General features: G+C 45.3%; 1 long non-coding RNA gene across 1 annotated transcript in view; it reads right to left on the bottom strand.

Moving 5' to 3' along the window:
* LOC128079190 (uncharacterized) overlaps positions 1-17,852 on the bottom strand; it is a 152,547-nt gene that overhangs the window by 119,692 nt on the left and 15,003 nt on the right. Inside the window, exon 3 of the long non-coding RNA XR_008206013.1 lies at positions 3,656-3,785. This is a non-coding gene — a long non-coding RNA (uncharacterized LOC128079190). The remainder of the gene's footprint in view (positions 1-3,655; positions 3,786-17,852) is intronic.

The raw sequence follows: 17,852 nt of genomic DNA, 5'->3' as shown, positions 1-17,852 counted from the left end.
CCACAGGTCCCCAGGGTACATCTCCATCCTTCCCACCATTTTTGGTGGGACTGACTCTGCAAAGAGGTGCTGAGCAAAGCCCTGGAGTCTCAGCTGAGGTGCCCAGGAGGAAGGCACAACAGCAGCCCATGGGAAGGCACTGGGCTGCCTCCACGTGCCTTGAACCTCTCCCCACAGCTCACACCCACAGAGCAAAAACCAGAAGAAACAACATCCATCGGCCGGTCATCTGGCCAGCAAGGGCAAGGATGCGGTGCTTGGGTTATTCATTTTTATTTTTGGCAATAAGACCACATACATGTTGACTTATCTCACTGGGGAACTCCAACTTGGCAACACAAAGGACGCAGTGGTGTCTCCTAATGAAAAGCATACTCTCTGCTGCGACCTACAGGCCACAGATGTATCCTGCCATGGGATGCCTTTTCTGGGGCAAGGCTTTCTGCTTTTTGGTTTTACTCCACGCTGTATTGAACTGCTCCATTACAACCAGTAACTGTGAAAGGAAAACTAAGCACGTTCTGTTTTCAAAACCTTTTAAAACCTAAAGCATACCAACATACTTCCATCTCCCACCAGGGCACTTACAGCTGCTCCCTTGACATGTCCAGCACTTCAAGTCCAAAACCAAATCCACCTTACCTCCTCCATGCTTTGTTTTGGATACATTCGAAACAAGCACACAGCAGAGTCCCTCAGAACTGCACACTTTGTACCAACATTCCTCCAAACAATGGGCAGGTTGTGACAGGACAAGAAATAGTTTCAAACTAGGAGGGCAGATTCAGGCTGGGTATAAGAAAGACAATAAGGGCAGTGAGGCAGTGGCATAGGGTGCCCCATCCCTGCAGACACCCATGGTCACGAGATGGGATCTGAGCACGCAAGGGAGCTGTGGGCTCCCTGCCCATTGCAAAGCATGGGACAGATGGCTTTTAAAGGTCCCTTCCAACTCAAACAATTTAATGATTCTATGACTCTAATGAAAACATTAGGGGTAGATAACAGCAGGACAAGGGGAAATGGTTTGAAGTTGAGGGAGGGAAGATTTCAGTTGGATGTGAGGGGGAAGTTCTTTACTGTGAGGTGCTGGAACAGCTGCCCAGAGAGGCTGCGGATGCCCCATCCTTGGAGGTGTTGAAGGCCAGGTTGGATGGGGCCCTGGGCAGCCTGGTCTAGATTTAAATGGGGAGGTTGGTGGCCCTGCATATGGCAGGGGGTTGGAGATTCATGGTCCTTGAGGTCCCTTCCAACCCTGGCCATTCTGTGAGTCTGTGACTCAGGGACGAACAAGACATGAAGTGTCAATATGGAGCAGCCTCAGGCACTTTGGTTAAATTTCCCTCCAACTGTCGGCTTTGAGAGCCTAATTAGTCAAATAGCCAAGCTTGTATTTCAGTCCTATACTACAGGGAGTTCACAGCACTTCGGTTTCATTGACAGCCATCAAAATTCACTCCACGTTCCTCATCAAAACACCAATAGTAATTATGGGAAAAATCAGCCAGGGAACCCAGGAGGAGGCAGAGGCTTGCCTGGCTAGCAGAGCTGTCTCAGCACCCATCCTTCCCTTTGCATTTTCTTCCTGCTTAGGGATGGTGGTAACCACCAAAGCTACAAAGAAAAACACTCCGCAAAATAATAAATCACCTGGAGGACAGGTACAATTTGGGCTCAGAAGCCATGCTTTACTGGTGTCTCAGCACTCATTTGTCACTCATTTGTCCTCCGTGCCTCAGAACATCCTCCCCGCATCCGAGCACTTCGTGTGCTGTCAATGATTGGCTCCAATCACTCCCATTTCCAAATAACTGCACGGCCCAGCACCTAACAGCGAGCTCAGAAAGCAGCAGAGTTTGTAAATCATTCACAGATCAAACAGAGCAGAAAGCCTGGGGAAGCGCAGTTTGAACTGCCGTCATATACTTAACAACATCGCCGCAAAATGTTGATGTGTGGAAATCAATAGGATCTGACAGGCTAAGTATCACTCTGCAGTCCAAACACAAGTTTAACTAACTTCACAAATGTCACCTGGGCCGGATGAAGATGGAAACTGGGCTTTTCCTTCATCAAGGGAAGGAAACTACCATTTTGTGCTCTGTGATCATACACAGGTTTCATCTCCCAGATGCTGTGCTACCCCCTCCGCATCTCCCCTGTCCAGGAAACAGCAATGGTGCCAGCTCTCCAAAGGAAGCCAGGACACACAGCAAGCCTCCCCAGAGCCCTGCAGAGAGCAGCGTGATGGGGCACGCACAGAACTGAGTCAGCACCCTGCAGCCATCAATCTCAGCCATCGCACAACGCCTTTCCATTTATTCCATCTGATCCTTTGCACTGATTTTGTAATGGAGTAATTTTAAAAGCACAGTTACCTCCTCCAAAGGAGTACAGGACTTCATGGGGACGGTAGTGCTGGCTCACACCTTTTCTATCTTGAGTCTTCTGATTTTTCATAGCAAGCCTCAGCTGAAGGAGCATGCAATAACATGGGGATCTCAGCTAGCCCTGCTCTTTAATTCCTATTAACAGCAATTTTCTAGGCTTTATGATTGTACTATAGGCCCAGAAATCAGAACACAAAGCAGAAAGGGTCTAATTTACTCAATTTTTCCATGATTTTTGAGAACTCTATGCAATTCATTAAAGTCTGAAGGGAAATATGACATACTCTTACAGTTCCCAAGCTGAGTTTCCCCTCTGCCTTTCAGGGCGTCCATCTGCAGCATCACTGCTCTTCAAAACAGAAAGGCTAGCAAATAAATTGGGCAGGAGAAAGGAGCGTTTAATCCTCTGCATTCAGAAAGGTTTTTTGCTAAATTCTACTGTGGCCAAACCACGCTGCTGCCAGGGCCAGCATCTCCCTATAGCTGAGCTCAAAGGACAACCAGGTTTAGCCCTGCAGAGGCGAGTGGCTATCACTCAGAGATGGGCAGAGAGGATCTGCTTCAAAAACAAGAACAAAGTGACTGCAGCTTGTAAGGGAAATCCTCTGCCCAAAGCATCGGGCAAAGCATCCTCAGGGTGCTGCTGTCTCACTGAGCCGCCACCGGTTGGCAGCCACAAGGAGGCCTGTTGTTCTTGGCACCTTTCTGAGAGCCTCACCTACTGAAAGCATTTAATTAACTGAGAATTTCAACCTTCACAACAAGCAAAGCAAAACAAGAAGTGACTGTTGAGCTCTGATGACTTTGGAGAAAAGCTCAAAAGCGTGACCCTGCCATCTCTCGAAGGCAAGAAGAACGGTTACAAGACTTCGTGTTCTGTTTTTAGATACATGACTCCCAAAGCCAAACTCCTATTTTTAGAGGACCTGACATCACTTTTGCATGGGAGGAGGCATTAACAGCTTAGTTGGGCATTATCTTTGGGAGAAAAATCATTTACCAGATATTAGCTCTCTCTAGATAGTAATGGGCCAGTGAAGAAAAATGTGTTTTGCTTAAGTGTTCATTACCATGGCGGGTTTCACTTGCTCTAAAACAACTTGCATATTAAGTAGCAATAATGGAAACCTCATTAAGGGCTGTGCATATGTATGGCACTGACAGGACACATAGGGAAACAGAAGCTTGCAATTTTAAGCTGTTCCCAACCTTCTCTGCTGGTGAGCCCACCCGGCCAAACCCCTCATCCCTATGGAGGCACTCACTGCTGCTGGATGCGATCCTTCACAGCCTGACTTCATCTATCCTCTCTTTTTCCAAGAGCTATTTGCACATCATTCCATATGTCAAAGGGTACATTGCTCCACGTGCAAAACAGGATGAGGAGACTGGGCTCTGAATGAAAAAAAAATAATAAACCAAGGTTCAGTGTATCAGTAATCAGGCCCAAATCAATAATGGAGGAATTTCAGCCACAGCTGTATGATGTGTTGTGTACTTCATGCTTCTAAACAACAAATATTGGTATTTCCTGCAATGTATAATACAAGGGAACTACAGTTTCTTTCAAGCATGCATTTTTATAAAGTTAAAGGAATAAAAATTCTGACCTTGAAGCAGTGCCATACTAACATTAATAAAGCACAGAATGCCTACGATCCAGTTTATCATTATGACTCAGATGAGATTAGCTAATCAAGCAGCTTAACTCCCAAGCAACTATATACTGCTATTGTTTGTGGTTCTGCCAGAGAAGCCTCAAAAAGGATGAAAACCACAATTAAGGATTTATTTACATTTTTCTTTAAATATCAGCAGCATTATATTATGGACAATGCCCTTAATCATCTGCTCCAGGGTTTATAATGCACTACCTGCTCGTAAATTCCAAGCACTGATTTATTCTCTGACAAGGCACTGCTGGTTTTAAGTGTGAGCCCACGGAGCCCAATCTAACTTTGCTTCCAGTGGAGAATTGATGGCTCTGAGAACTCCAGTACTTTCCCAGTCTCTGGCAATCACATCAGAGAACTCACAGCTTCATTTCCAAACCAAAAACCAGGTTAAATTGACAGCTTATAGCCAGTCTGTGGGGAGCAGAGGTGGGTACTCTTCTACAAGGAGCAGATCTGCTCCTCTGATGGCTTGATACCTGGTCTGAAATCTGTGTTGGACTCGATGATCTTTATGGGTCCCTTCCATTCCAACTTGGGGTACCCTATGATCAGAGCAGAGGAAACACCTTCTCCCCTAACTTTCACGTAGATAAAGGAAACATGAAGCTACAATGGCACACCTGAGGAGATCCATCAGTTTGCCATTCCTAACATTCCTCTCCTTCCCCTCTTCCAGCCTGCCTTCAGCCTAACGCAGGCTCCAGCCTGCACCTTGGCTCTTTCCTCTGAGAGGGGAGGGAGGGAGGCAAGGCACCAGGATGGCAGCTAACACTTACAGCCCGACCCTTATTTCAGTCATCTCCTCCAAGAAGGAAAAGCTGGACAGACTGACTCAGTCATCCCATCTTGCCAAAGCAGGAATCTACTCTGTGATACTTCCTTAAGTGCTTCTGTCCAGTATTTACATTTAAACGATTCAAGTAATGGGGATTTCATGATTTACCAGCTTTGTTGTTTGGAAAAACACTCTGGCAGCCAGCTGGCATTTCCTCAGCTTGTTCTCATGCCATCCCTACCCTCAGTACTTCTTTCCACCACCCAGCACATTTCCTGGGCCACTGGAGCAGATTCCCTGTCCTCACTGCGCTGCCTTCAGCAAGGCATAGAACCAGGAAAAGGCTGACCTGCCTAAAACACAGTGATAGTTCTCCTCTTTAAAGATCTACAAGATCTTGGGAGCATCTGCTCCTTGGTCACTGACTGCAGTCTCAGCACAAGCTGGTGATCTCACACCATGTACCCCAGCCTGGGGATATCTCCCATGTCACTACTGGCAGCTCAGCTCTGCCCCTTCCTTGAGCTTTATTTGATCCACACGTGCTTCTTCTGAGCACCCCTCCCTTCACAGCCCTCCCACCCAAACTGACATCCCTCCCATCTGTCCAAGGGAGCTTTTGTTCCCCCAGCCCACTCCATAGAAACGAGGCCCTCTGCAAATCGCAGACCATCCTTTCCATTACATTTCTATAGCAATGCTGGCACATTGGTTCCACTCATCCTTGGTTAATAGTTCAGCTTATATTCAAACAGCCATTAGCATAAAAATCAACACAGCAATTTCGTATGAATTCTCATATCATTAATCCATTTAGAGTGGATACACAGTTCACACTCCAAATTCACTTAATTATTGACTTCATAACATTTAAAGAGGCCATGGTCTTTGGCTCTGTTGGAATGCCATTTCCCCCCCCCTTCCCTTGCTTTTTTGCCAACAGAAGTTGATTTTGCAAGGTTTGGGTAATGCTTGGAGATGGTGGGGATCTCTCATGCATCTCTCTGAGAGATCCCCACACAATCACAGGTTCACTCTCATGAGAAATAACCTTCCAGATCTCTGGCTGCTCACTTGGTGTATTTGGGGAAAGAGGCAAAACAAATACAGACAGCATAAAGCAGATGCCATTCACCCAAAGCACTCCACAGGGTCGGCCCTGAGCATCCCAGCCCCAGACATCCCTGGTCTCCTTCCAGCCTCCCTTTGTCCTGCTCCAGCTGTACACACGAGCCCTGCAAAGGATGGACGTAATTACCTCTACATCCACCAATTAGCTCTAGCACAAACAGTGGAAATCACCATGATTTCCAAACACCACACACAAAGTTAATAACTGCACCAAAACTGTTGAAGAGAACTTTGATTTTCCTACACCGTTTAATTCAACATTTTTCTTTTTGTCTCTTCCCCAGCCCTCTGTTCTCTCATTGTCCACGGGGAATGATGTTGTTTGCACTTCAGCTGCTGTTATTGGGAAAAGCAATCGACAAGCAGCTGGCCTTGCATTTCGCTTTGAAAAACAGCAAGTTTGGACTCGCCCGAATCATTGCATAATTTGTGCTGCTGCTGGAGGCCTTTCCCAGAGGTTTGTCTTTTTTCCAGTGCAATTTGGTGGCACAGTCATGGATGCTGAGAGGAGCAGAGAAGCATCCAGAAGCTCAGGGCAAATGCAATGTGCAGCAGCATCCCGTCAGCCTCCTGCCATGCATCCCTCTGCCAGGGCCTGGAGCACAGAGGAGGATGCTGAGCACACCAGGCAGTGCTGTGCTGGAGCCCACCTTGCCATCGTGCCAGGCAGGGCTATTGGACCCATGTAAGCTCATGTTGGGAATGCTGTTTGGAAAGTTTGGGGTGGATCAAGTTGTTTTCAATTATTGTGGTAACACATTTCATCAGCTTAAAGCCACATGTTTGCCCCAGGTATGTTGCAAGCCAGATCTTTCATATGAATATATCCTAAATACAGTTCTACCTCTCCAAGTGATCGTAACAAGCACAGCACCCCTACTGCCTGCAGAACAGTTGTGGCAGTATGTTGGCAGGAAACATCCGCTATAATAGACACTGCTGGAGACTGACTGCACCAGCACAAAGCTTTCTGCTGGAGAAAGAGCACAGGAGCCAAAGAGGCCACTCTGCCTTCCACAGGGAAACGAGTGCTTGGAGGATTTATCAATGGGCTCGAGCCCAGATTTAATAACACATCTTACCACAGATGTCAGCAAAAGCAGATTCAGATGCGCGGCGCTGCAGGATGCTTTTATTCAGATGTTGTAGTAAAGAGGAGAACATCCCAGAATAGACAATAACCGCGCTGTGTGTGGTTTCTCCTCAACTGGGCTTCAGAGTGTTTCCCCACCTCTTTACCACACAACACCAATCCCTCTCAATTTATGCACATAGGGAATTTTGAGGGAGCAGTGCTTTCTTGGGAGTGCCCTTGAAAGAGCAGGCAGATGCTCAACACAATGAGGTACAGCTTTGCACCCATCGCATTTTGCTTGCTAGCTGCTCCAAGAATAAAAGTTTCCCATTTGGGATTTGAGAATCTACCCAGGCCATGAAAAGCACTCCTTTGTTTCAAAAAGTCCACCATTGCATCTGCTTAATTTATAAGGTGACACCATAATCCTACTTCTACTGCAAAACACAATAAGAACCATTTCAAAAGGAGTCAAAGCTGCCCCTGAAATGCTCTGTGACATTTCACAAATATTACCAAACTTCTCCCTACTCTAAATTTGACACAGATTTTTCTTAACATTCCGTTTAGAAAACAGCCCTCATAAGCAACAGTTTCTCTGCACAAGGTCCATGCCTGGTTTGGGCAGTACACCAACCACCTCCCACCCCAGGCATGCACATACAGCCTGCATCCCTTCTTGCAGCCCACAGGGAGATGAAGCAGTTTTTCATTCATCCATCCCTACAGCAGGGATCACACCTCGTGGCAATTTGAAGAGTATGGTGGAACAAGAGGAATTTCTCCAAGCCACGCCACCCAACCACGCATGGAGCCACAGGTCAGACACAGCACACGGCCGGGAAGGCTGCAGCTCCACGTGGGTTTGTCTCAGCCCTGCAGCAACTGGGCTCCATGTGGCACACACAGCACTGAACAGAGCAGCACCTCCTTAACCAAAACGGCTGTCTTTCCACCTAGCATTTAGGATTTAAAAAAAAACACAGCACAGGAGCAGGCTGGGCTGCAGAGCACTCAATTTGCCCAACAAGTCTGCATCAGACAAATCCCCTGAGGAGTGGGTTAGCACACAGGCAGGGCTGGGTGCGAGCAGCCCTGCCAACACTGCTGCGGATCCTCAGATGCCAAAGCTGGGACTTGTCCAGACAAACCATGCTGCTGAGCTCCAGCCTTTGGCCAGAGCAAAGCCAGCAGCTGGAGTGGAAAAATACCTCTTTCCCACATGCAGCCATTCACTCCCACCAGCATGTTTGCTCACACACACACTCTGAAATCAGGATAATCCTGAAATAGGGTTGAAGTTGGTTCTCATTTACACTAGAAGAAATTCTCCTACTTCACTGTTCTTTGCCTTGCTACACAAGTTAGTATAAATGAGTGTGGAGGGCTGCCCAGCTTTGGGAGATTCACCTCATGCTTCCTGTTGGGCCCCTCACCACCCTCATAAATAAGTACTAAAATGTGGTCATTTTTCCCCACAATAAATCACATTCTAATCGAGGCTGGAGAAGTGCCATTAAGTATTTTCTCCATCTTACTGGGCCCAGGTTTTTCTGTGGGGGCTTTGTTAGAGGGTACATTTTAAAGTTAGCAGATCCCCAAAGTGGCACAGACACTAAATTTAATTTAGGAGAGAAAGGAATTAATGATGGTATATTTTGGGTTCTCCAGCTACTTCTTTGGGTATCCACCAGCAAGACCGAGCCAGCAGCAGCACCCAGCTCCAACACTGCCATTTCCCAAGGTGCTGTCCAAGAGGAGCCCCAAGATGTTCAGAAATGCAGATCTCAGAAATGAAGGCAATTCCTACCTCATGAACATCAGTGGGATGAAGATTCAGAGTCCAGTTGTAGGTCTGGAGACCAGAAGGAGGTCTCACTGCAGTGATGCACAACAGTACAGTGAAGAAGCAGCAGCAAAGTTTGTCTCATGGTTTCCATTTTCTAGGGACACATCCATGCACACCCTGCTTGTGCTGCTGGCACATGGAAATACCAGAGGTGTACAAATCAGCTTAGGTTTTTTTTTGCAAGAACAGAAAAATTATACTTTTTAATTACCATTTCCACCTTGGTGTAAACTACAGTTCTCATCCCTGTATAAGCACCATTAAAAGAAGGAGAAAGCATATCATTTTTCATACAGATGAAAGGAAAAGGAGGGAACCTGTTTGTACCAATCATTTAAACAAAATAGATGAGGATTCTATCCAATTCTGTTAAAAAATGGGACTGTCTGGACACTTTGGATGTTCCCTCTCCTATCTTTGCAGTTCAGATAAAGATGCAGAAACAATACAGAGATATTCCCCCCCCCCCCCACGTAGTGAACCATCAATATGAAACAAGAGACATTTAAAATAACATACAGCAGATAGAGCCTGACTTCCCAAAGAGCAGCAGGAACCCAACTGCTAATTTAAAGAAATGCCAACAAAAACCCCTTCCAGTGCATTTGGTTTTAGCTGAACCAGGACACAAATGCAAGAAACCTGACTGTACCAAGGCAGGGAATGCACAGTGCTTAGGACCAGCATTTATACCCTGAGCTACCAAGAGGAAGAGGCCTGCATGGAAAGCGTGATTAAAGGCAAGAAGCTTTTCCCTAGCTGAGATCTCACCCTGGCTTTTAAAGCTGCCCAGTTTCACATTCAGATTAGTGCTCACAGAACAGGGTGGAGTCCAGGTCCAAAAGCCAAGAGCTGTTTCAAACCTTTCTGTTCTGCAAGCCAAATTTTTCTTCATCTGACACTGCCACAAGTGGGGAACACTTTAGTGGGGGCTCAGAGCCCAGGGCTGCTGATGCAGAGCTCCCTCTGATCCCCACATTCACACCACAGCTCAGCACAGAGCCCATTGGGCTGCCCCAGTGCAGTTGACTGCCCTAAGCCCAGGGCTGGCTTGCATTAGGGAAGATTCGGTACATCCTGACCATGCACACCCCAAGGGATACACAGCTCACACCCATAGAAGTCTTTTCGCTGGGACAGCTCAGTGAGCTCTGAGCCAACAAGCTATTTCAGCAGAAGGACACTGTTGTATGCATGCCTCCAATTAGGGCTTCATTCCCCTGCCAACTGGGAACAGCCCTAATGAAAGTAAATATAAAAGTAAAGTATGGGTCAGCATTCAAGAACAGATTTTTTTGGAAGGGAATACATATAATATAATCCTGTTCCTTTTCTGCCTCGGTGGGGATGAAGATATAAAAGAGTATTAAAGAGAGGTCTCCAAAGGCAGTGAGAATGGCTGCTGGGAACTGCAGGGCTCGTTGTTCGTGATCCTACTCCAGCAACTGGGAGAGAGGGGTGATTAATGCTAAATAACTCATACTATTATTTCATTATTTACGACCCTGATACAAATATTGCAAACAGATTTTAAATAGGAGATTTAGCCTATTTTTAATTACTAGTGTTAAAAAAGAACTTTGAATTCAGTATTAGCTGCAACCAATACAGCACCTTTCATTCTGCTAATTGAGCTTAATAGATTTAATGAACACACTTCATTGTTGTGTTTTATTGCCAGCACATTCTGCCATTTTCTATTACAACCCTTTGTGGAAGACACCTGATGTTCTACCTGCACATCCTTCCACTTGGTCGTGCTTTCAGCCCAATTAATTAGGTGCTTTCAGCAAACCTTGAGCCTGTGTGCCTCATTTCTTCCAGCCAGCTGCTGACAGCCAGGCATCAGCATAAGGAGCTCCAGCACTCCAGTAAGCCCAAAGCATGTCCAGCCAGCTCAGTCAAGAGCAAGCCAACCTCCTGCCCCTCTGCACTGCACTGGAGATCCCCCTGGTTCCTGTGCATCTTTCCACTAAAGGACCATTGTGCCTTTTCAATGTGGGCCCTCCATACAGATATTTAATAGAGGGTTGTCTCTATTTCAGTGTTCAGATGTTCACCTCTAAGCTTGAGTCTGGGTTTCAGGTTCAACTCTCACCCTCCACAGAGGCACCCTGCAGGCTATAGGAGGAGGAAAGCCCAGGAATGTGGGTAATGCATTACCCAGGTTATTGACAAAAGAATTTATTCACTTAGAAGGGAAATATTTCCTGAAATAGCAGACGGTAGAACACCTAAATTATATTTTGCATAACATTAATCAAAGAAAGCAGAGGTGCTCCAGCACTCACGTGCTGAATGGTTCATTACCACCAAGCTACTGGAGGAATCCAGGGCTGTATCTGGGTTATCTGTCCCTGGGGCTTCAGTCAGAGCTCATCATGTATCCTCAGAACACAGCCTGCCCTGTGTGTGCGATTAGAATATTGCACATGCACCAGTTGGATTTCTGAACAGAAGGCAAAACATGTTAGCACAATCCTCAGAGATTGTATTCATGAGAGAGGTGAGGTAGATATACACAGAGACCAGCAATGCAGATAATTAGGAGGGAGGAAGTGGGAAGAAATCTGCAAGGAAGAAAAAAAAACCTGGATAATCTGAACTCTTCCTCTGTTCCTGCTTCAAAAAGGGAAACTTCCAGGGAAAGGACATCCCAGCACTCCATAGTGAGTGGGAATGGCACCAGTGCACTGATGGGTAATACTGAGGAATGACAGAGCTGCAAGAGATCCTCCTCTCACCACAAAACAGAAGTTCAAGAAATGCTCACCCATGGAAAACACAAGCCTTGCAGCCTGCTGAGATCAGCAGCTTTTGCAAATGATTGCCACGCACGTTAATACGTTATGAAGGCCATCTCTGAGCAAGCAACTGAACTTCCCCAGCCTCCAGAATCCAACGGAAAGAATTACAACCTGCAGGTGATGCCTCTGTGCAGCCCTGCAGACTCCAAACGAATACACATCTGGAACCAACAACTGGGGTATGCTTTTACTACCAAAGCCATAACTCTCGTACAACAGAGTATAAATCTATGGACTATTTTCTTTTTCAAACTGATGCCAGCTCAGGTTTTTCTCCTCAGAGATGGCTCTTTCAAGTTCTGGCTGCACTTGGGTTTTATCTCAAAGATCTTTATCTTATCTATTGCTGAAGACAAGCAGGGGAAAGGCTCCCTTATCTCTCCCAGCCAACAGGGAAAGGCCTAATGACAAAATCCCATTGTTCCTGCTTGCAGCTCCCATTGAGCTTGACACAGTGTGGATATGCACCAACACCCATCACACTGCTGCCAACCTTCACTCAGATCCAAACCACACGGCTTACCTACCCTACAGGAGCCCAAACAGCATTGCTCTGGATTTCTCCTCCTCCTCAACTTCACAGCATTCAGATATCACTGTGATGCAATTCTCAGTCGGAAGGTTTTTTCATTAATATTAACGATCGCTAAGTGTTAGTTTGTGTTCACACATGAAAGGTAATTCAGATTAAGACAGCAATCCTGCTGCTACTGCTGTTGGCAGCCTTGTCTTCATTTCATGTCTTCACCACACTGGGAAGCGAGGATCTCTACTGCCATCCTCCTCAGGTTCTCTGGAGAACATCCAAAGAAGAGCCTTCATGAATCCAGCATTCAAAGGGGAAGCACAGAAAGACCACTCCAGTTGAAGTACTGGGAATTTGTCATTTATTCCAGCAGGGGAAGGGAAATAAAGGATATCCCTGCATATGTTAGCTCTAAAATGGCTAAAAACTCTCAGGGAATTAATGCAGATAGAAGTTGTTCTTGCGCCCTCTGAATTAGGGAGACTATAAAAAAAAATATCAGTGTAATAGGTCTACCACCAAGAAGTAGAAGCCTGCATGGCTTTGTTTTTCTTTATCAAAATACAATTAACACACCAATTTCTCCTTGCACAAACATTAAAATACAAAAAATAGTTATTTTCCTACAATAAATTCCTAAAGATTTCATGACACAATGCAGCAGAGCAAAGTAGAAGCATATAATAAATCAGACCACATTCTAACTGTGGCTAAGGGGTTTATAGAAAGCGTTCTATCCGTTTCACACTCCAAAATCTGAATTATAATTAATTCCAGGAATCAACCAAACCTACCCTTGCTTTAAAAATGTCAGGCTGAGGAGTGCACTATGTGAGATTACAATTACAATTAATCAGAAGTGCACACGCATGCATCTCCCCACTTAAACTCCTTACCCAAAAAAATATTACAGCAGCCCTGACAGATACTAAATGATCTTTTCAAACAATGCTCACTGGTGATGAATGGTGCAATTCTGCAGCCCTGTGCTAACACAGAGCTGCTCGGCAGCAAGCAGGCATCATTTAGCAGCTCCCGTGCTCTCTCCAACACACACCGATGGCACCAACAGCTTTTGCTATCCCATCTGGAAGGAACTCTAGGGATAGAAGAGCCCAGCATGCTAGATTCTATATGAAGTTATCAACATTTAAGGAACATTAGGCATAACTCTTGGGATGCTGCTGTCATTTACTCATTTTCTTGCACAGATAAATTGAGTTACCCATTGCTGCTGCTGTTAAGGGCCCTACTGGTGCTTTCCAGCCCTATGCTGTCCCACTGAAAACCACTGAGCTTTCTCTGCTTGAGTCTGATGCACCAAACATGACTGCAACTCAGGCTGTTCAAATAAAAGCACCTTTTCTTCCACTTATCCACCTGAAAAGCAATTTCTGTTCAATTCACCAGGAAAATCAACACATTCTGTTCTGCCCCAAACATTTCTCTTTCCTAATCACCACACAGGGCTTCTATCTGCAGTAGATGAAGCAAGCAGTCCGGAGATGTCTATTGCAGCCAGAGATCCTGCTTTTCTCTCATCAATTATTTGTGCTACAATTGTTTCCAGTGTTTTCTCCTCCTAGTGAAACTGATGGCAGCTGAGTGTTTGGCTGCTGCTGTAGATGTGCCAAGACTTGTTATTTCATTATGGAAGTATTATTCTTATTTTGGGTATTCTTCATGAGGGCTTTACATAAGCAATGAGCTTTGTCTGGTTAACAAAGTATGGCTGAAGGACAACCCTAAGAGCTGGAAGGTGGCTCTGCAAGGATTAATCTGGTTTCCTATGTAATAATTAATGAAAAAAAGGATCTTTCTTTCAACCACTTCCAGAGACAAAGCTGAAAAAGCTCCAGGCAAATTCCTCCCCTCCAGCACAGCACTGGAAGGAGGAGGACGAGCTCTCCTGCACAGGGGAGTCCCAGCTCTAAGAAAACTCTTCCCAACACCAGGAGCTGAATGCTCCAAGCCAAGCAAGGAGTTGTAACATCCTGCCTGCTCTAAGCGAGCAGAAATATTGATCCTATAATTTCCTTCTCCTCTCTAAGATTTTCCCCAGCTGGAAATGAAACTGTTAAGAAAACAGCATATGTGCAATTAACTATAATAAACAAGTGCCAAAGTGACTTATTTTTCTAGCAACAAGATCCACATTCCTCATGGTGTAGCAGAAAGCTTTCTTAACCCTGGTTACAGGGCTCCACACAACTATGGTGGGAATGTTTTTTTGGACTTATTTTGGATCTGAATTTCACAGTTGCCTTGTGACATGGAGAGAGGTTACCACCACACGCATGCCTGATAGCTGGTATTGAAAACACCCATGGCATCCACCTAGTCCCATGAAAGGGATCTTGCCAGTGACAGTGAGGAGCTCTGGATTCTCTGTATTATTTCATACAAGTCATTTCACTTCCCTGCAGTTCACTTCATTTTGGAAATTAAGTGTTCCTCTACCAAGAGATTTTTGAGACCTCCCAAAGGAAATCTCAAGACTGGGTGTTGCTGTGGTTCCATCAGCCCCAAAACCAGCATCAGCAAAGCACTCCAGAAGACCACACTGGACCTCCACAGAGTGCTGTAACTCAGAATATGAAGACATTGCCTCAAGTCTACTATACAAATTGATTCAAGCAAGATAAAATTAAACTGTATGATTACAAATGTTAACAAACTCAAGGGAGTAATTTAGACAAATGGCCAAGAGATCCGTTTTTAAAAGAGCAGAATCAGAGATAATGGAATTCAATCACTTCCATGCAGTTTTCCTCATTTTCCTCAGTTGAGAAAACATTGTAAGTCAATGTCAAACAAAAGTGTTAAATAACTCCTGTAGTGTTTACCTTTGAGTATTAGGTTTAAATGAGGCTTTATAAGGTAAGGGTTGCTCACTGTTTAACCTGCTGTAGGAGAAAAGTATGTAAGATATTAAACATGATCCAACTTTATTGCTATTATCCATCATTTCCTAATCCTTAGCTCTTAAGAAGGATCTGAAATAAATTATATAAGATCCAGTAAACAAATTTGCCATATAGGAAGCAAGTTAAAAAGGAAGAAGGCAGTCTGAGAACGGAAGGTATACATTTCAAGCGATGCTTAAGGAAAAGTTCCCTAAAGTAACTCCATGAAGTAAGAACCCAATTCTCATTTATGGGAGCACTTCGGAGCCAAAGGAAAGATTTCCTCCAGGAAAACTTAACTGAAGTCACGTGACAGAAGTACTTCTTTGATATTTTGTGCAGCAACCAAAATGCAGCACAAAAAGCTCCTGGAATCCTTGCCTGCTTCCATTTCCCATCTCAGTAAGTGAAAGAACAAAGGAAAGGTTACATTGCCAGGTTTCTCACTGAAGGCGATGGAAGCAGTTGCCTTAACGATAACACCTCACATTGATTACATCTTAATAATCACAGCCACCCAGCTCCCTGCTTAGCACCCCGAGCTCTGCAGCAACAAAGCAGCCCTCTGCCCACCCCACACTGCCTGCTGTGCCCACTGATGAGTGGTGACATCTGCACCAGGGCTGTAAATATAACCAGCTCTGCAGCCACGTGGCTGTCAGCTGCTGCTACCGGAGCGCTTCCCAAGCCACAGTTTTCCTGGGGTGCTTTGAGACTAATAGAAATAATGGTACTGAGGTATCCCCAGCCTGGAAGCATTCATGGGTTTGAGCTGAATCAGTGCAGAATGCTTCCAGGAGCAGCTTTCCCTTCTCTTTTCCTACCCCTCATTGTCAACATCCTTCCTGCAGGGCTTTGCAGCCCAGGCTTGCAGAGTTGTACCTTATGCTCTTGCTTGCTCTGTCTCAGCCTGTTGCCCACCTCCCTGCAAACCCAACATCCAGCAACACAACTCAGGCTCTTCAGAGAGCTACAGTGGTCACAGGGAAAGTGAGAATACAAAGTCAGGACCTGGTTCCCCTGGGGAAACACTGAACTTGCAGCAGCACAGCATCTGATAGCAAGTTTATCACCTGCATCTCTTGCTGCTAAGGAAAAAAAAAAAATTCAAACTGTCTATTTGCTGAAGTACTTCTTTAATGAAGAAGGTCATCTCAAATGATGAGCCACATGCAAGGGAACTGGGAGCTCTGTACCATGATGCATGGAAAGGCAGTGCAGCAGGATTCCTTCTGCCCATCAGACTCAATGGCCTAAATGCTGAGAGCAGGCTCAAACTCATTTTTATTCCCTCATGGGTATTTCTGAGGGCCAAATCCCAGAGAGCTGGAAATGAGAGGAGCATAAATAGTTACAAGAATGAAGGAAGAGAAAAGAGACTCATGCTGAGAAACAGCAGCATAACAGTGCCCTAAGACTGCTGTGATGGGTTGCTCAGAGGGGAGGGAAGGCTCTATTCCTCATGCGCATGGCAGGTTAGGCAAGAAATAATAAGATGAAATTACAGCCAGGGAAACTCAATTTGGACATCAGGAAATACTTTCTAAGGGTAAAATACTTCTACCCTGGAATAGATAGCTTAGGGAAAGTACAGTGCTGGTGGTTTGAAGAGACAGATGAACCAACTGACCTCCCGAGGTCCTTTCCAAGTCCATTGTCTTTAATTTAGAGTAAATCATTTCTAAATTTCTCAGCAGACTCTGGCACCTGTCTGACCTCCATTTTTCCAGACTCTGTGAATGTGCTTATTTCTGAATCCACAGTGCCTTTGGGTTTTTGGAAAAGAGTATATAAACCAAGTGATAATAATTATGATATTTTATGATACACTTTTAACACAATTGTATATAAACTATAGCTCAATTTGATCCAAGAACAGCATTAAGCATCTGGCCATGCAGCCTTCATTCAGTCAAGAACATCAACCCTTGCAAATACTCTTCAGCTGCTCCCAGACAACGCTCTCAGGTTGCATGGTGTCAGACTCTGTACTTGATCAGCTCAGATGCTTTAGTGTTGCTCACTGGAAGGGCTCCATTTGGCACTACTCTAGGTGAACAGGTTTTGATAGCACGCACTGTAAAGATTCTGCACGAGCAGCACTTTCAGGGGTTGGCTTATTCAGAGTGGCCACTTATTTTTATTGAAATCCCAACTTGAAGAGCTGGTCTAAGGGGCAATAAGTGAAACCACGCAGCTCTCATGTGCGCAAAAACCAAAGCGAGGTTTCAGCGCTCTCTATGAACCCGATCTTGCCACCCATTGCACACACTGGCACCAACCCAGCAAAGCACTTAAGAGCGTGCTTAAAATTAAGCACACAGGTAGTGCCATTTAGGCTAATGGAATGGCTTAAGTGCTTTGTTGGATTGGGGCCAGTCTCCTCAACATCTTGCAGTGTCGAGTACATCAAGCAGGGGTTCCATTTAATCGCATCAGACTTTAATTGACAGAATCAAAGTAATGCAGCATTTACACCGAGCCCATCTCTCCAAGGCAGCTATTATAATTACAGTGAGTAGGACAGGGATTATTCGTGCTGTCCCGCTGCCTGGAGTACCCTCATGGATTTGATCCACTTTGTCTCATCTCTCATAAGCCCTTTATCAGCAGTTCCCCTTTACGCTTTCCAACCAACACAGCTCTCACTGAATCATTGATTCCCCCCCTCCCTTCAGTGATTACTTCAGCTTCTCACATAACTGTGTGGCACACCA

Source organism: Tympanuchus pallidicinctus, unplaced genomic scaffold, assembly GCF_026119805.1.
Source record: "Tympanuchus pallidicinctus isolate F22 unplaced genomic scaffold, pur_lepc_1.0 scaffold18, whole genome shotgun sequence".
In the NCBI taxonomy this organism is placed as follows: domain Eukaryota; kingdom Metazoa; phylum Chordata; class Aves; order Galliformes; family Phasianidae; genus Tympanuchus; species Tympanuchus pallidicinctus.
This window is presented reverse-complemented; position numbering and strand designations above follow the sequence as displayed.